Source organism: Suncus etruscus, chromosome 4 (assembly GCF_024139225.1).
Source record: "Suncus etruscus isolate mSunEtr1 chromosome 4, mSunEtr1.pri.cur, whole genome shotgun sequence".
NCBI lineage: Eukaryota > Metazoa > Chordata > Mammalia > Eulipotyphla > Soricidae > Suncus > Suncus etruscus.
The window spans coordinates 124887768-124906631 of NC_064851.1; the positions used below are offsets into that span (position 1 = coordinate 124887768).

At 38.9% G+C, this 18864-nt stretch overlaps 1 non-coding gene across 1 annotated transcript; it reads right to left on the reverse strand.

Moving 5' to 3' along the window:
* Window positions 1–11792: 11792 nt before the first annotated feature.
* On the reverse strand, window positions 11793–11899 carry LOC126007344 (U6 spliceosomal RNA). Its single transcript, XR_007494925.1, has one exon. It is a non-coding gene; the product is annotated as a U6 spliceosomal RNA (small nuclear RNA).
* Window positions 11900–18864: the final 6965 nt, after the last annotated feature.

Below are 18864 nucleotides of genomic sequence, written 5' to 3' on the forward strand. Positions count from 1 at the left end.
TGAAGGCTCTTAAACAACTGCTATAAAGACCCAGGTATATCCAGCACCACAAGGTCCAAGCAGCACCACATATTTATACTGTTACAATGAACCACTAGTCCAGATGGCTGAGTAACAGTGAAAGGGATTTCTAGGTTCCTGAGTGCTGCTTGGGAGTTCTCCCTCAAAAACAGTTTGGGGCCCTGCCTGGAGATGTGTCCTAGTGGTATAGTGCCTACCTTGCATGCATGAGTCTTATGTTTAATTCCTGGCACTGCTCCACATCACTCCAGCAGCATAAGACACACAGTAGTAGTACCAACCAACATTTTAAAATATTCAAGGATGCTTTTTGTGGCAATACTTACACTGTGTGAAGGGGAGCACAGACAACTTCTTTTCTGACATCAGGATGGTAATAATGGCAAAGGCTCCAACTTTTCTTCTGCTGAGTCTACAATTGGCATCAATGTTTTCTAAAAGGTCCTGAGTACACAAAACAGATGCTTTCTTTGCAAAATGCAGCTCTTAATTTATTACTAACACACTGAATTAAAGGCATAGGAAATGATGGCAGATAGTGAAAATCAAAAAAGATTCATGTCCCTGTTTGGGTGCCATTTTGTAGAATTTTGTAGAAATACCACTGCAGTTTTCTACTAGTCCTGCCAGGCTGCAGTAATCTGCAAGGTTGCCAGTTTTCTGCAGGTTACTACAATAAGCTGTGAGTCTGCAGAAACCCAAGACTACAAGAGCTCAGTACTGCAAGGCTGTCAGGGGCCCATAAGGCTTGCCTTATGGATCGATGTCCTGTCCACTCAGAAATGCCAACTTGTAGTGACTGCCCACCTGGGACTGATAGAGAGAGGTAGAAAAAGAGAAAAGGAGAGAAGGAGGAGAAAGGAGAGAGGAGAGAGAGAAGAGAAAAGGAGAGAGAAAAAGGTGGGAGAGAGAGGGGAGAGAGAAGGGCGAAAGAGAGGGAGAAAGATGAGAGGGAGAGAGAGTGAGAGGGAGGGAAAGAGAAAGAGAGAAAACCAAGTATCTTTTATTCCATTTGGAGTCTGAGGCCTACCACTGCTGCCTGGGTGTTTTAGAGAGAGAGAGAGAAAGAGAGAGAGAAGAGAAGAGAGAGGAGTGAGAAAAAGAGAGGAGAGAGAGAAAGAGAGGAGAGAGAAAGAGAAGAGAGAGACACAGAGAGAGATGGAAACTCACTGGTCAGCGATGGCCAGGGAGGCTGGGTACAAGAAAGAAAGAGAGAGATAGATACAAAGCAAGCAACATCTTGATGGGTAGGATTTTGTTTTTGTTTCTGTTTTTGTTTTGGGAGGCCACACCCTGCAGCACTCAGGGATTACTCCTAACTCTGCACTCAGAAATTGCTCCTGGCTTGAGGGACTATATGGGATTGAACCTGCCTCTATCCTGGGTCAAGACTTAACACTGTGCTACAACTCCAGCCCCCTAAGGAGCAGGATTGACATAATTAAGTGCACTTGTGCTAATTAACACAAAAATGGTGAAAGTAAAATGTACAAAATGATTTTACAGGTGTATAAATTTTTGCAGATGACAACAGGGAGGTACCTCCCAAGCAGTGCTCAGGAGGTCCATGGGCCCCACTGATGATTCTAAGCCAACCAGGCCAGTGGTTTAGTGCTATGAAGTGATGCTTCTTGGGCCCTTCAGTGGTAGGGATGCACACATGGCTGTGCAGGGAGCTTACAAGTTCATACCCAATAGTGCTCAAAAGCAACCAGGAATGCACCCAGTGATGCTTATGGGGGCACCCTAATTATTGTAACAACTCCTGACTCCAGGGAAATACTTTTTTTTAATCTTGTCTTCATTTCTCTCCAGTGATCTCTGCATGTTTCCTGGACTTCTTCCATCTGTGTGTACTTAAAAATATCTGCAGTTGGCTCTTATTAAGGATATCTATAAGATCCCTTGGCTTACCATCAATTCAGGACTAAACTTTCCAATAAACAAATAGTGTTATTATATTAATAACAATGATGCTATTGAGGATTTTCTGTGTGCCACCTTGCTAAACACTATATATAAAGTTGCTCATAAAATTCTAACCATTCATCCTATAAGCATATATTATTGTTCTAATTTTTCTGTAGAAGCCCAGAGAACTTAAGTTACCTGCAAGATTACTTAGCCTGAGCCTATGCTCCTCTACATGGTGGCTCTTGGCTCAGAAACACCCTAGAGGCCAGCAGGGCAACATTCTAGTATCTACTTGTTCCTCAGGTTTTTCCCATGTTTATTGTATCCAATCCTGAATTTTTCAGTTCCCTAAAAAATTCTGGAGAGAAATTAAGAGACCTTGTACTTAGATTCCTTCCAGCTTGGCTCAAAATGCAAATTAACATTATAGCTTTAAGACTCTGTGATTTTAAGAAATCACATTCCTTAGAGTTCAATGATCTAATCTATAAAGTGCCATAGTTCTTTTTCATAGAACACTTAATTTTTCAGGCATTAGATTTTAATGTGCTTATGAAAAAACTAAGATTATTATGTGACACTGACAAATCCCTCAGCAAAATTTATTTGGAGTGTTCAGTATGCATTGGCAAAGTTTTTGTCTAGGGATGTAGAAATAGCCCTGACAGAAACCAACAAGGAAATAAAAGGCAAAGCACTGGAAGAGAAAGTCCAGTACTTAATAAACAAAGACAAAAGAAATAATCTAAGAATTGCAAGTATACCAGAAGGGGAGGAAACAGGGAAAGGGGAAGAACAAATGGTTAGGGAAATAATAGCAGAAATTTTTTCAACCCTCTGGAAAGAGACCTCGATGCAATTCCAGGAAGTAAAAAGAGTCTCTAATAAACTAGACCCTAATAAGCCAACACCAAGACACATAGTAATCCAAATGGCAAAAAAAAAAAAACCCAAAGAAAAACAAAAACAAACAAACAAACAAAAACAAAGAGAAAGATGAACTCTTAAAAGCCATAAGGGGGAAAAAAACCCTCAAGTACAAAGGACGGGACATAAGAGTCAAGCCAGATCTCCCATTTTAAACAATTCAAGCAAGAAGACAGTGGAATGACATATTTAAACGACTGATGAAAGAAATTTCCAACCTAGGGTCCAATACCCAGCAAAACTCTCATTCATATGGGAAAGAAGACTAAAAACATTCTCAAATAAAAACGATCTAGCAATATTTGTGCAAACAAAACCAATTTTAAATGGCCTACTCAGAGACAAATTACACAATCCATTGTAACAGCAAAAACAACCCTACACAGCACAACTACACAACAGCCCTCTCTGTCAATAATCTCTCTAAATATTAATGGTCTAAACTCTTCCATTAAAAGACATATATTAGAGAACTGGATTAGAAACCATAAACCATAAGCCGGACTTCTGCTGCTTGCAAGAAACACATCTACTAATGCAGGACAGGCACCAACTTAGAATAAACTGATGGAAATTAATTATTCAGGCCAATGGAAACAAAAAAGCAGGGACAGCCATCTGAATAACGGACCAAATTGCATTCAACATCAAGAAAGTGATCAGAGACAAGGAAGATCACTACATACTGATCAGGGGAAAAATAGATCAAGAAGTACTAACCCTGGTCAATATTTATGCACCTAATGTAGACTCAGCAAAATATGTGAGGCAATTACTCACAAACCTGGAGAAACACATGAAGGGAAATGTCATATTAGTAGGGGATCTCAATACTCCACTATCACCACTGGATAGATCCAGCAGGCAGAAAAATAGCAAAGTCATAAGAGCCCTAAATGAAAAATTAGAAGATCTAGGGTTAGTAGACTTATATAGGGCCTTCCACCCCCCAAAAAGCAGAATACACATTCTTCTCAAGCCCACATGGAACCTTCTCCACAATAGACCATGCCTTAGGATATAAATCTAACTTATATAAAACCACAAGTGTAAGGATAATCAGAAGCACCCTATCAAATCACTATGCAACAAAGGTCAAAATTGATTGTAAGAAGAAACAATGGAGAAAATCAAACACCTGGAGATTAAACAACATGCTACTCAACAACAGTTGGATCAAAGAGCAACTCAAGGAAGAAATAAAAAGATTCCTTGAGACAATAGATAATGAAGAGACAACTTGTCAAAACTTGTGGGACACAGCGAAAGCAGTAATTAGGGGGAAACTCATAGCAATACAGGCTTATGTCAGAAAAGAGGAAAATAACAAAATCAACAATTTAAAGGATCACCTTTAGGTACTGGAACAACTGCAGCAAAGAAATTCAACCACAATGAGAAGTCAGAAATAATAAAAACCAAAGCAGAAATAAACAATATAGAAACCAAGAAAAACAATACAAAAAATTAATGAGTCCAGGAGTTGGTTTTTTGAAAAAATAAACAAGATAGACAAACCACTGGCAAGACTCACCAAAAAATAAAAAAGGGAAATCACCCAAATTAATAGGATCACAAATGAAAGGGGGGAGATTACAACAGAACCCCAAGAAATACAACATATCATGAGGTCATATTATGAACAACTATACTCAGTTAGTCTAGAGAACCCAGCAGAAATCGACAGATTCTTGGAAAAATACCAGCTACCAAGACTGGAATCCGAAGATCTAGAAAACCTAAACAGGCCAATCACTTCAGAAAAAATCGAAGATGTAATTAAAAAACTCCCTAAGAACAAAAGTCCAGGTCCAGATGGTTTTACAGGTGAATTCTATCAAACATTCCAAGAAGACTTACTACCATTGATCCACAGGCTCTTCCAAATATTAGAAAATACAGGAACCCTCCCCAACTCCTTTTATGAGGCTAATATCACACTCATCCCAAAAGACGGCAAGGACAGCACCAAGAAAGAAAACTACAGACCAATCTCCCTAATGAACATAGATGCAAAAATTCTCAACAAAAATTTAGCAAACTGAATCTAGCACTACATCAGAAAGTTTATACACCATGACCAAGTGGGTTTTATCCCAGGGATGCAAGGTTGGTTCAACATATGTAAATCAATCAACATTATGCACCACATCAACAACAAGAAAAACAAAAACCACATGATCATATCAATTGATGCAGAGAAGGCGTTTGATAAAATTCAACACCCATTCATGTTGAAAACACTCAGCAAAATAGGGTTAGCAGGTACCTTTCTCAAGATTGTCACAGCTATCTATGAAAAGCCTACAGCCAACATTATCCTCAATGGTGAAAAACTAAAAATATTTCCACTATGGTCAGGAACTAGGCAAGACTGTCCACTCTCTCCACTCTTATTCAATATAATCTTAGAAGTCCTAGCAATAGCAATCCGACAAGAGAAGGGAATCAAAGAAATACAAATTAGGAAAAAGAAACTCAAATTATCCCTCTTTGCAGATGATATGATGATACACATAGAAAATCCTAAAGAGTCCACAGTAAAACTTCTAGAAATAATTAACCAATACAGCAAAGTGGCTGGCTACAAAGTGAATACACAAAAGACAATAGTATTTCTCTACACAAATAATGAAGTAGAGGAGAGAGAGATTAAGAATTCAATTCCATTTAAAATAGAAATAAAAAACATTAAATACCTAGGGATCAACCTTACAAGGGAAGTGAAGGACTTATACCAGGGAAACTTCAAAACACTTCAGAAAGAAATTGAAGAGGATCTAAGGAAATAGAAGAACATCCCATGCTCATGGGTAGGTAGAATCAATATAGTCAAAATGACCATCCTACCCAAACTCCTATATAGATTTAATGCAATCCCCATCCAAATTAAGATATCAATCTTTAAAGACTTAGAAAAATCAACCATAAAATTTATCTGGAACCACAAAAGACCCAGGGTAGCTAAACACTAAAAAACAAGAAGCTGGGTGGCATCTCACTACCTAATCTGAAGTTATACTATAAAGCCATAGTGATCAAAATGGCATGGTACTGGTACAAAGACAGAGCCTCAGACCAGTGAGTTACAACAGAATTTCCAGACATAAGCCCCCAGATATATAGTCAACTAATATTTGACAAAAGGGCCAAGAACTTGAAATGGGACAAAGAAAGTCTTTTCAACAAATGGTGTTGGTACAAGTGGAAAACCACCTGTAAGAAATTGATAATTGACCCATACCTCACCCCATATACAAAAGTCAACTCAAAATGGATCAAAGACCTCGAAATCAGACCCCAAACCATAAAGTTTACCGAGAAAAAATAGGCAGAACACTCGAAGACATATATATCAAAAAAGTCTTTGATGATAGATTGCCAATGGCAAGAACTTTAGCATCAAACATAAACAAATGGGACTACACCAAACTAAAAAGCTTCTGCATGGCAAAAGAATCCATACACAACACAAGAAAACAGGTAACTGAATGGAAAAAAAATCTTTGCACTCAACATGTCTGATAAAGGGCTGATATCCAGAATATACAAAGCACTCAGAAAGATGAGCTCCACAAAACCAAATAAAGCCATAGAAAAATTAGGAGATGAAATGAAGAAGATCAAAAGATGGCCAACAAACACATGAAAACATGTTCACCTTCACTCATCATTAGGGAAATCCAAATCAAGACAACAATGAGGTATCACCTTACACCAGTGAGGATGGATCCCATCAAAAATAATGGAAACAATCTCTGTTGGCGGGGTTGTGGTATGAAAGGCACTCTCATCCACTGCTGTTGGGAATGTCCCCTAGTCCAACCCTTATGGAGAACAGTCTGGAGAGTGCTCAAGGAACTCAGAATTGAGCTGCCATTTGACCCAGCAATTGCTCTCCTGGGTATCTACCCCCAAGCCGGAAGGACATTCATCCCAAAATATGTGTGCACCCCACTATTTATCGCAGCACTCAGTGTAACAGCCAAGTCTTGGAACCAACCTAGATGCCCAACAACAGATGAGTGGATAATTAAGATGTGGTATCTATACACAATGAAATACTACATGGCAGTAAGAAATGATTCAGTCACAGACTTTGCAGCAACATGGATGGACCTAGAACATATTATGTTAAACGAAGTAAATCAGAAAATGAAAGATAAACAAAGAATGATAGCACTATTCTGAAGCACCTAGAAACTACACCATATATACAACTAAGATTCAAAGATCAAATAACAGGACCTAACAGGGTAGGAACTCCAAACACTGTAGTACCACACATATACTGGGCAGAAGTGCCCAAAACACATGAAAGAGGAACATCATTAACTCTTGACCACACATTAAACCATAAAAAAACTAGCAACTGCAGAACAGCAGCGTAGAGTGAACAGGTATGTAATCAGCCTGTTACTGCAAAGGCTCATAATAATCTCTTAGGGATCTTTTACAAGTTTACAGGTAAAGAATACCACGGGAAATCACTGACTACAACCGAAGTATTTCAAAATAATAGGTGTTAATGCCTTAAGCTTAATATATTTAAAGTAACTTCTCAGCTTTTTTGTCCACAGGCATTCTTGGATACAAAGGACGAACAACCTAAGATGGCATCTCAGAGCTAAGCCACACGAGATGCCATACCCAGGTTGCGTTACAAAATTGTCTGGACAAAACTTTTTTTTTTTTTTTTTTTTTGGTTTTTGGGCCACACCCGGTAACGCTCAGGGGTTACTCCTGGCTATGTGTTCAGAAGTTGCTCCTGGCTTGGGGGACCATATGGGACACCGGGGGATCGAACTGCGGTCCGTCCAAGGCTAGCGCAGGCAAGGCAGGCACCTTACCTTTAGCGCCACCGCCCGGCCCCCTGGACAAAACTTTTTAACACACCCTTTATCTCTAGGGCATACCTTCTTTTAGGACCTGAAGCATATGACCAGTCAGACCACCGAAGCAGCAACGGTGACCTGCTGACTTATACTACAAGGCCTACTCATCGAACATATTCAAGCAAAATGACATGCCCCCGTTCTTTTCACCTCTCTCCTCACTACTTCCTCTTTCTTTTTTTTCTTCCCTATTTAATCTTATTTTCCTCTTTCTTCCTTTCTGCCCCTTTCAAATACTCTCCCCTATCCTCCTTCCAGGAATCCGACTACCCCTTCACCCCTCAATCCCATCCAGATTTTCCAATTTATTAAAACTCTTCACCCTCAGTTCTTAATCTATTAGGCATCAAGACTGACCTCCTACCCCAACAAACCAGTACCCAGCACCCGAGTGAAGGGACATCCACTCAAACCCACACCTTGTTCCTGGCAGGAAAAGACAACCAACACCCCTACTGACTCATGCTGTATGGTTCTCCCTACCAATTTATCCTAACATGGACTGTTGTTGGATACCAGACTTAGCCCTAAAAGGACTCCCAATGCAAGAACTTTACACAAGACCCCCCCCTCAAATCTTATATCAATCTCAGGATGGGCAGAATGTGCAATGAAAAGGTGCCTGGGAACCCACACCCCACAAGAAAATCTCAAAGGCAATGAGGAAACCTATACTTCCATCGTAAGTATAAGACCTTTATAATACTACCTCTTTATTTTTTATTTCATTTTACTTAAAATCATTTTTCACTATACATATGTGAGCAAATATATATTTTTTATTTCTATTTTTATGTGTTTTGGGTGTGTGACTTGTTTCTCTGTTCTTTTCACCCCCAAATGCACCGGCAATATAATGAAGCACCATTTCTCTCTGCAAAGTCACACTAAAAAAGGGGAAATCCCACGTATATAAACAAGCTCTTATCTACTAGGGATAAGAACTCATACTTATTTACAATACAGGGGAATCTCCCACCTTGAAATTATGTCATGTGGATCCATCTTAGACGCCAGAAGATTATACACCGACCATCCAGACTTGAATCCTGAACCCCAGACTTAGAATCGACACAGTTCTTCACAATAGCTACAGGAACCAAAGCCCATCTGGGACATCCTGAATACTACTCGATCTCCAACATGAGCCAGTTCTAATATGATATCCTGACAACGAGGAAATTGGGAACATTACCAACTAATGATAAAACAAAATCAGAAGACTTACCACATGATGGGCTGTGAAAAAGCCAAGAATGTGATCTACAGATGATCAGCTGATAGAACCATGACCGGGCAGCATGTATTCTGGGACCAACAAGAAAGCCGTAGTCTAGGGTTTGGTCTACCACCTGCATAACAATCATGACCTCCAATTCCAGAGTCCTGACTGAGGCAATTACAACTGAATGGGTCTTCTGGAAACATAACGAAAGACGATACCCCAAGATCCATCTGAGTTTCAGCGCAAGGGCCAAGACCACTAACCACAGAAGACAGATTAAAATACATTGAGGAAACAGAACTTCTAAAATCACAAAGAAAGTCTTAATCATAAGTTCCACTCCTTGACCTGTGCACAGACTGAGACCTCTAGATTTAGAGGTCTGTTTTTAACATCCAGATCAGAGCAGAAGTCTTCCATACTGCACAAAAACACCAAGGGGAGAGTAAATGAACGTGAAAGGAGTCTATAAATAATTCCATGACAATATATTCCAAGGTTAGAGAAACCCTGTATCTCTTAGGCCAAGGGGATTCGTGTTTCAGATGACCCCAATATTTACTGTGCCTTTGCAGGGGGGAGGGAAAAGAGACAAAAAACAATAAATAATCCTCCTTTTTCTTCTTTTTTATTTTTATTTTATTTTTTTATTTTATTATTATTTTTATCTAGTTTTTGTCAATTTCTTTGTTTTGGGGAAGATATTGAAGTAGTTGTCTTTTTTTTAATTATATATTTACTTTTTCTTCTTTTCTCTTCTTCCTCTTTGCGCCTTGTCATATTTTCTATCTCAAGACCATGGCAACTATGTGGTGCATATTTTTATTGCGCAGTGCTCACTGGATATCTTATTTGATTCCTCTTTTTGAACTGTTGTGATGCTTCACCTTCTTCTTTTCCCCTTCATCCCTCAAACCAAGGATGAGAGCCTCAGAATGACTCTGCTCATAGTTGGCGTAGTTGATTTTTACCCCATTATATTACCTTTCTCTTCCTCAAACAAAACCATATAACTTGAACTTTCTAGTCCCACCTCCCAATTAGAGGGGGGCAGTATTGGAGGCACCAAGACCAAACAGTTATAAGACCGCTTAGTAATAAACTAGACACAGAAGGGACCAGGTATTCTAGCACCCTCTGTGGGGGAGAGTGGAGGATATGGGAGGCAGGATGGGAGCAGTTGTGGGAGGACAATTTGGTGGTGGGAACTCCCCTGATTCAATGTAAATATGTACCTGAAATATTACTGTGAACGATATGTAAGCCACTATAATTAAAATAAAAATTATATTTAAAAAAAAAAGAAATAACCCTGACAGGCAAAGCTGCTGCTTTATGTGGTTAACCCATTTTTAAAGGCTTACTATCATAGAAAGTAAATAATTTTATTTATCAACTTTTATTGTTTACATAAAAGACTTCAAGTATTAAGCTCAAATCAGAAACATGGGCAGAAAATAGGGCATAGTTTGAAAAATGCTATTCTGAGGGAATGGCACTTTGGTAAAGATCTGAGTGCAAGAAATAGCCTCCAGAAGAATATGAAAGAAAAGAACAGCCAGGAGAAGAAACCCCTTGTATAATGTTCATATTGAGAGAATAAGCCCACGAGAAGCGAGCTGACAAAGATCCAAGAAGAGATCAGGCATGTTAGTGAAAAATTAGATAATAGGAAGCTTGTTTGCTTTCCAAGCATCTTAGGAGGGTTTGAGAAGGAGCAGATTGTGAGCTGACTGCTTTAGTAAGCTCTCTGTAGCTATGGTAAACATGAGCTGCAAAGTGAACGGAAGGGAAAAGCAAAGACCAGTTAGGACACTTTTAGACATGTGACATGGGGAACTTAGACTTGGGTATGGAGATGGTCAGAAGTAATAGATTAATTGTCTTCTTGGGGGAACAAGCTGGTGGGTTGAATGTAAAAAGTGATTAAATTTGCTATAATTTAATTCTCAATCTAGGGAAGAACAATAAACTGGAAAACTTCTTTTGGCCTGCTCCCATAATTGGAATAAACTTACAAAACAAATGTAAAAATATCAAGTTCCTTATGTGGATTGCAGTGTTTCCAAGATGAGAGTATTACTTCTTTGAAAAGGTTTTTTCCTTATTATCCATACCCAATGTGTGTATTCAAAAATTTTTAAGTAACCCTGTTGACACTTAAATGTTCATAGAAACCTGAAGTCATAGAGTGAAATTCCTGGTATATGTAGGAGAGGATATCAGAATCACTTAGTTACAGAACTCTTTGGTTGTTACATTTGGGTCATTTGATGTTCCTACTACAGGGACAATACTATAAACATGATTAGATGGGAAGATAAGTCAGTCATCTATTAACTGAGAGAAGGGGACCATTGTTTGAGTTTCATGAATGTCCCTGAAAAGATATGAGCTCAGAGGGCTGCCATCAATGAAGTTGACAAGAGAATAATACAAAGAAAAGAACATTTGCCAGGAGTTCCAACCAGCACAAATATTATAGCATCTTCTAGACTTTAGCTGTCCTGTGGATTTCTAGACTCAGCTGATAAGCCAGAGAGAGAGGGAGGGAGAGAGAAAGGAATGAGAGAGACGGAGAGAGGGATAGAGAGAGAGCCAAGTATCTCTTTTGTGCTCCCTTTTTTAAGTTTTGTTTGCTACTGCATAGTCACACCACCATCCAGCACTTGTGAAGTATGGACTGATCTCCTCTAGAGCATATTGTGGCTGGCTGAGTGGCACTATGTCTGTGCTTAGACAGACAATAATTTACCAAGGAACAAAATATAGTGTGTGAGACATAATAACTCACAGAATGTGGGCAATTTTTAAATATGGAACGCTTCACGAATTTGTATGTCATCCTTGAGCAGGGGCCATGCTAATCTTCTCTGCATCATTCCAATTTTAGTATATGTGCTGCCAAAGTGAGCAGGCAATTTTTCTTAATTTATAAAATATTTCAGAATCCCAAAATTGCTTTGATCAATTTCTTAAAAACCCAGCTGCAAGATATTCAACTTGGTTGTTAGTTCTCACACTAGTTGCATAAAACTTAAACATTGAAAGAATAATAGGTCCAGACTGACAACACAGTGGAAAGGGCATTTGCCTTGCATGTGGCCAACCTGGGTTCAATCTTTGAAGTTCTATATGGTATCCTGAGTCTGCCAAGAATAATTTCTCAGTGCAGATCCAGGAGTAACCCTGGAGCACTGCCAAGTGTGGCTCAAAAATAAATGAAGAAACAATAAAACAAGACAAAAACAAAAAAAGAGAATCCTTATTAACACCGAATCCAATTGAAGAAATAATTGAAACAGAATTCTAAGTAGACACAGCTAGTTAATGAACAATCAGAAAGAAAATCCAACTATTTTAACTCTCAGGTCTTTCTGTACCTTGCTGCTATTCACATATTTCACACACATACCCATAATGCTTTCTTGTGGCCCTGGTACTGTTCTGGGTGAAAATAAAAAAAAAAAAAAACAACAAAAAACAGTGGGCAAATAGCCATATTTCTGCCCATATCTTCATGAGAAAGACAGAAAATCAATGAATCAGATTATTCTCAGTGGCCACAAATGATTTGAAGGTAGCAACCTCAATAACATAATTATAAATCATTGAGCAGGAATAGGTACTTTAAATTTGAGGTCAGCAAATTTCTTTCTAAGTTGATGGTCTTCAAATGTTCACTGAGATGTGCTTAGAACTCAGGAAGCCCCCCCAACACTACTGATGGTTGTCTTTTTGTTTGTTTGTTTGTTTGTTTTTTTGGGCCACACCCATTTGATGCTCAGGGGTTAATCCTGGCTAAGCGCTCAGAAATTGCCCCTGGCTTGGGGGGACCATATGGAATGCCAGGGGATCGCACCGCAGTCCTTCCTTGGCTAGCACTTGCAAGGCAGCAACCTTACCTCTAGCGCCACCTCGCCAGCCCCAGAGTGTTGTCATTTTTGTGGATACTATCTGAATTGAACCAAAATGATTGGAGCCAGTCATGTACATATCTGGAAAGAGTATTTCAGGAGAGGGAACACCCAAGACATGCCCCTAGAGAATAATGATAAGACAAAGTCAAATGTGCCTGAAGTTTGAAATAAAGATGGGAGAAAAGGGCTTAGAAATAATGGCAGAATTCAGAGCTGAGGAGCCCTTATAAAAATTTGGATTTTATTTTGCACATAGTCAGACTACTTTGGGGGACAAAAAACAGAGTTAGAACAATCCAATATATGGTTTTTTTATGTAACTGGATGGAGGGTAGAGATTGAATACTGAGGGCAAAGGGGAATAGAGTGGCCACTTAGAAGGCTAGTAGGAAATTTTAGATAGAGGTGATGGAAGGATTGGCTAAGAAAGCAGATGTGGTGCTGTAAATAAATGGAAAGATTGGAAATAAGTAAAAATATTTAAAAGTGCTATTAAGTCCTGAGAGGGCCAAGAAAAACCCAGCAAAAACTTTCTCCTAGAGGCTCCAGAAGTGCTTGGCCCTCCGCTTCACTTCACAGCCGCATGCTCTTTCTAACTAATGAGCCACACCATAATATGCAGAAAAAAATCACACTACAAGTGTGACAATGGGAAAATCTCACAGGCAAACACCATGGACAGAGAATGAAGATGATAGTTGTGATAACTAAAAAAAAAAATACCAACTATCTGATTAATCGTTCATATAAGGAGTTAGAATAGAAATATGGAGGATCAATGGAAATCAAAGAATACATAGCTCTTGATCAGTGGTTCTCAAACTATGGCCCGTGGGCCACATATTGTATTTGTATCTGTTTGTTTCTTCATTGCAAAATAAGATATATGCAGTGTGCATAAGAATTCGTTCATAAGTTTTGTTTTTACTATAGTCAGGCCCTCCAATAGTCTGAGGGACAGTAAACTGGCCCCCTGTTTAAAAAGTTTGAGGACCCCTGCTCTAGATGAACAGAACACAAAGATAGAGATTAGAGAACTCCAAACTGAAATAACAGATCTGAAAAACACAGTAGCTGAACTGAAAACCTCAATGGAAAGCCTCTTCAACAGGGTAACAGCAGCAGAGGACAGAATCAGTGAATTGAAAGATGAAATGCAGAACAACTCCATACAGCAAAGGAGATTGGAAAACAACCTTAAGTCAAATGATCAGAAAATGAAAAAAAGTAATCAAGGAATGTGAACAGATGAAAATAGAAGTCTTTGATAAATTCAACAGAAACAACATAAGAATCATTGGAGTCCCAGAGGCCCAGGAAGGAGACTCCCAAGAAGAATCAACAGTCAAATAAATGATCACAAATGAACTCCCAGAGCTAAAGACTGAATGCAATCAAATCCTGCATGCCTAAATAGTACCAACTAAAAGAGACCCAAAGAATAATACCCCAAGACACATCCTAGACACAATGACAAATACCACAGAAAGATAGAATACTGAAAGCATGGTCAAAAAGAGAAATTATATTCAAAGGAGCATCCTTCAGATTTACAGCAGACATGCCACAAGAAACTCTCAAACCCAGAAAAAAGTGGTGGGATATTGTGAGAAGACTGAATGAAATGGATGCTTCACCTAGAACACTGCACCCAACTCGACTCATATTCAGGTTTGAAGGAAAGATACATAGCTTCATGGATAAGCAACAGCTAAGAAACTTTACAGATGCAAAACCAGCCTTAAAGGAAAAACAGAAAGGTCTACTTTAAGACAAGACAGATCAACAGACACACCAGACTTATACACAAAGATGATATTAAATCCCATGAAATTATCTCCCTCAATGTCAATGGACTAAATGTACCAATTAAGAGAGAGAGAGTGGCTAAATGGATCAAAAAGATAAATCCAACCTTTTGCTGCCTACAAGAAACATACCTCAATAATTAGAACAAACAGACTCAAAATCAAAGGCTGGAGGAAAATTATCTTAGCAAAAAAATTCTTAAAAAAAAGCTGGGGTGGCCATATTAATATCAGATGACACAAACTTCAGACTCAGAAAAGTTTTAGGGAAAAGATGGGACACTTCGTACTAACCAAGGAATATGTGAAACAGGAAGAAATTAAACTACTAAACATATATGCACCCAATGAGAGACCAACAAAATATCTAAAAGAGGATATAAATAATAACACAATAATTATGGGAGACCTCAACATGCCATGTCAACACTTGATAGTCAATCAAACTGAAATTAAACAAAAATATACTAGCCCTGAAAAAAAAATGGAAGAAAGAGGACTAGTAGATATATATAGGACACTTCATCCCCAGAAATCTGGATAAACAGTCTTTTCCAAAGTACATGGATAATTCTCCAGATTAGACCACATGCTGGCACATAAAACATACCTCCATAACGTCAAGAGGATAGAAATTTTGCAGGCTAACTTTCCTGACCACAAGGCTCTGAAATTAGATGTTAAGTATAAAAGGACACAGAAGAAAAACTTTAACAACTGGAAATTAAACAGCCTACTACTGAATAATCAGTGGGTCCGAGATGAAATCAAAGAGGAAATCAAAACTTTCCTGGAAACAAACGACAATGAAGACACAAAATATCAGAATCTATGGGACATAGAAAAAAGTGGTACTGAGAGGAAAATTTACAGCTTTGCAAGCACACATCAGGAAGGAAGAAGGGGGCATACCTGAACAGCTTAATGAAGCAGCTTTAAAATTAGAAAATGATCAACAAAAGGAACCAAAAATAGGGAGACAGAAAGAAGTAACAAAGCTTAAAGCAGAAATCAATGAAGTGGAAACACAAAAAGCAATCCGAAATATCAATTAAAGCAGAAGTTGGTTCTTTGAAAAAATAAACAAGATTGATAGACTATTGGCAAAACTCACAAAGAAAGAGAGAAACTTGAAAACCCATTGTAGAAAAGGGGGAGATCACTACAGATATTGCAAATTCAAGACTACTTTGAGAAACTCTATGCCACTAAATATGAGAACCCGGAAGAAATGGATAAATTCTTGATCTCTTGTAACCTTCCACAGTTGAATAAAGAGGATGTAGCATATCTAAACACCCCATCACTATTGAGAAAATTAAAATGATAATCAAATGTCTGCCCAAAAACAAAAGCCCAGGCTCAGATGGATTTACTAATGAATTCTTTCAAACCTTTCAAGAAGAACTACTGCCAATCCTGGCCAGGCTCTTTTATGAAACTGAAAAAAAATGGGAACACTTCCAAATAGCTTTTATCAAGCCAACATCACTTTGATACCAAAAACCAGACAGAGATGCTGCCAAAAAATAAAATTATAGACTAATATCCCTAATGAACACAGATGCAAAGATCCTCAACAAAATTCTGGCAAATAGGATTCAATGCCTCACCAAGAAGATCATTCATCCCAGGAATGCAAGGATAGTTTAACATTCATAAATCTATCAACATAATACACAACATCAACAACAAGAAAAATAAAAGTCACATAATCATATCAATAGATGCAGAGAATGCAGTTGATAAGGTCCAACACCCATTCTTGATAAAATCTCTCAGCAAGATGGGAATGAAAAGAACCTTCCTCAATATAGTTCAGGCCATCTACCACAAGTAAATGGCAAATATCCTCAATGGAGAAAACTAAGTCTTCCCTCTAGAGGCCAGAGAGATAGCACAGCGGTAGCGCATTTGCCTTGCAAGTGCTGACCCAGAACCAATGGTGGTTCAAATCCCGGCATCCCATATAATTCCCTGTGCCTGCCAGGAGTGATTTCTGAGCAGAGAGCCAGGAGTAACTCCTGAGTGTCACTTGTGTGACCCCCACCCCCAAAATCTTCCCTCTAAATTCTGGTACAAGACAAGGCTGTCCTCTCTCACTCCTCCTATTCAACATAGTACTGGAAGTACTTGTTATAGCAATTAGGCAAGTAAAAAGTATTGAGGGAATCCAGATTGGAAAGGAAGAAGTCAAGCTCTTACTGTTTGCAATGATATGATTCTATACTTAGAAAACCCTAAAGACTCTACCAAAAACCTTCTAGAAACAATGGATTCATATAGCAATGTGGCAGGCTACAAAATTAACACACAAAAATCAATGGACTTCTTATATACCAATAATGATAAGGAAGAACTGGACAGTAAGAAAACACCCCCTTTCACCTTGGTGTCACACAGACTCAAATATCTTGGAGTCAAATTGACCAAAGACATAAAGGACCTATACAAAGAAAACTCTAAAACCCTGCTCCAATAAATAAGAGGACACGTGAAAATGGAAACACATACCCTGCTCATGGATTGGTAGGATTAACATCATTAAAATGACAATACTCCCCAAAGCACTGTATTGATTTAATGTGATCCCTCTAAAGATACCCATAACATTTTTCAAAGACCACCTGTGAAACTCATTTGGAACAATAAACACCCTCAAATAGCTAAAGCACTCATTGGGAAAAGGAATATGGAAGGCATTACTTTCCTCAACTTTAAACTGTACTACAAAGCAATATTTTTCAAAACAGCATGGTATTGAAATAAAAACAGACCATCAGATCAGTGGAATAGGCTTGAGTACTCAGAGAATGTTCCCCAGACATACTAATTGTGGGTGTACCTATTTAAGACCCTAGACCCACCCATTTCTGGGAGGGGTCTTGGGAACCGGATAGTAGGTGTAACTTTACCTGCGAGCCCCTCCCATTCCTGGGAGGGGTCTGGGAAATGTTAGATAAGGCTTGGACCAAGGGAATTCGGGGCTTTTTTTGGCTCTTTGCCCTTTCTGCGCTGCTGTGCGCTCTGGCTTCTGGGTTTCTGTGTTCTGGTCTTTGACCAGCATGGAGCCCAAAGGGAAGATGGCTAACAGGAAATAAGATGCAGGGCTAGCAAAATATTGCTGTGCTTGAAAGGTTATGAATAGGCCACACACACGTGGTGGCTAGGGCTTGAATAAAGATGATTCTTCCTGACGCCTGACTGTGAGTGAGTGATTTCACCTGGGCCTGGGACTCGCCGACTGCATGAAGGTTGCAGAGCCACGTGGACTGGGGTGGCAGAGAAAAATCCACCGCCATCCAGCCCCATCGTTAATTATTTAATACAACACTAATCACCTATTTTTTTTTATAAAGGAGCAGAAAATCTTAAATGGAGCAAGGAAAGCCTCTTCAACAAGTAGTGTTAGCATAACTGGTTAGCCACTTTCAAAAAAGTGAACTCAGACCCTCAGCTAACATCATGTATGAAGGTAATGTATGAAGGTAAGGTAAAATTCAAATGTATTAAAGACCTTGATATCAGACCTGATACCATAAGGTATATATAACAACATGTAAGTAATACACTCCATGACATTGAGACCAAAGACATTTTCAAGGAGAAAACTGCACTCTCCAAACAAGTGGAAGCAGAAATAAACAGATGGGAATGTATTAAGCTGAGAAGCTTCTGCACCTCAAAGGAAATAGTGCCCAGGATATAAGAGCCACCCACTGGGTGGGAGAAACTATTCACCCAATGCCCATCAGTTAAGGGGCTAATATCCAAAATATACAAAATACTGACAGAACTTTACAAGAAAAAAACATCTAATCCCATCAGAAAATGGGGAGAAGAAATGAACAGACATTTTGTCAAAGAAGAAATACAAATGGCCAAGAGGCACATAAAAAAGTGTTCCACATCACTAATCATCAGGGAGATGCAAATTAAAACAATGATGAAGTACCATCTCATGCCACAGAGATTGGCGCACATCACAAAGAATGAGAACAAGCAGTACTGGTGGAGATGTGGGGAGAAAGGAACTCTTATTCACTGCTGATGGGAATGCTATCTAGTCCAACCTTTATGGAAAGTGATATGGAGATTCCTCCAAAAACTGGACATTGAGCTCCCATATGATTCAGCTATACTACTCCTAGGGA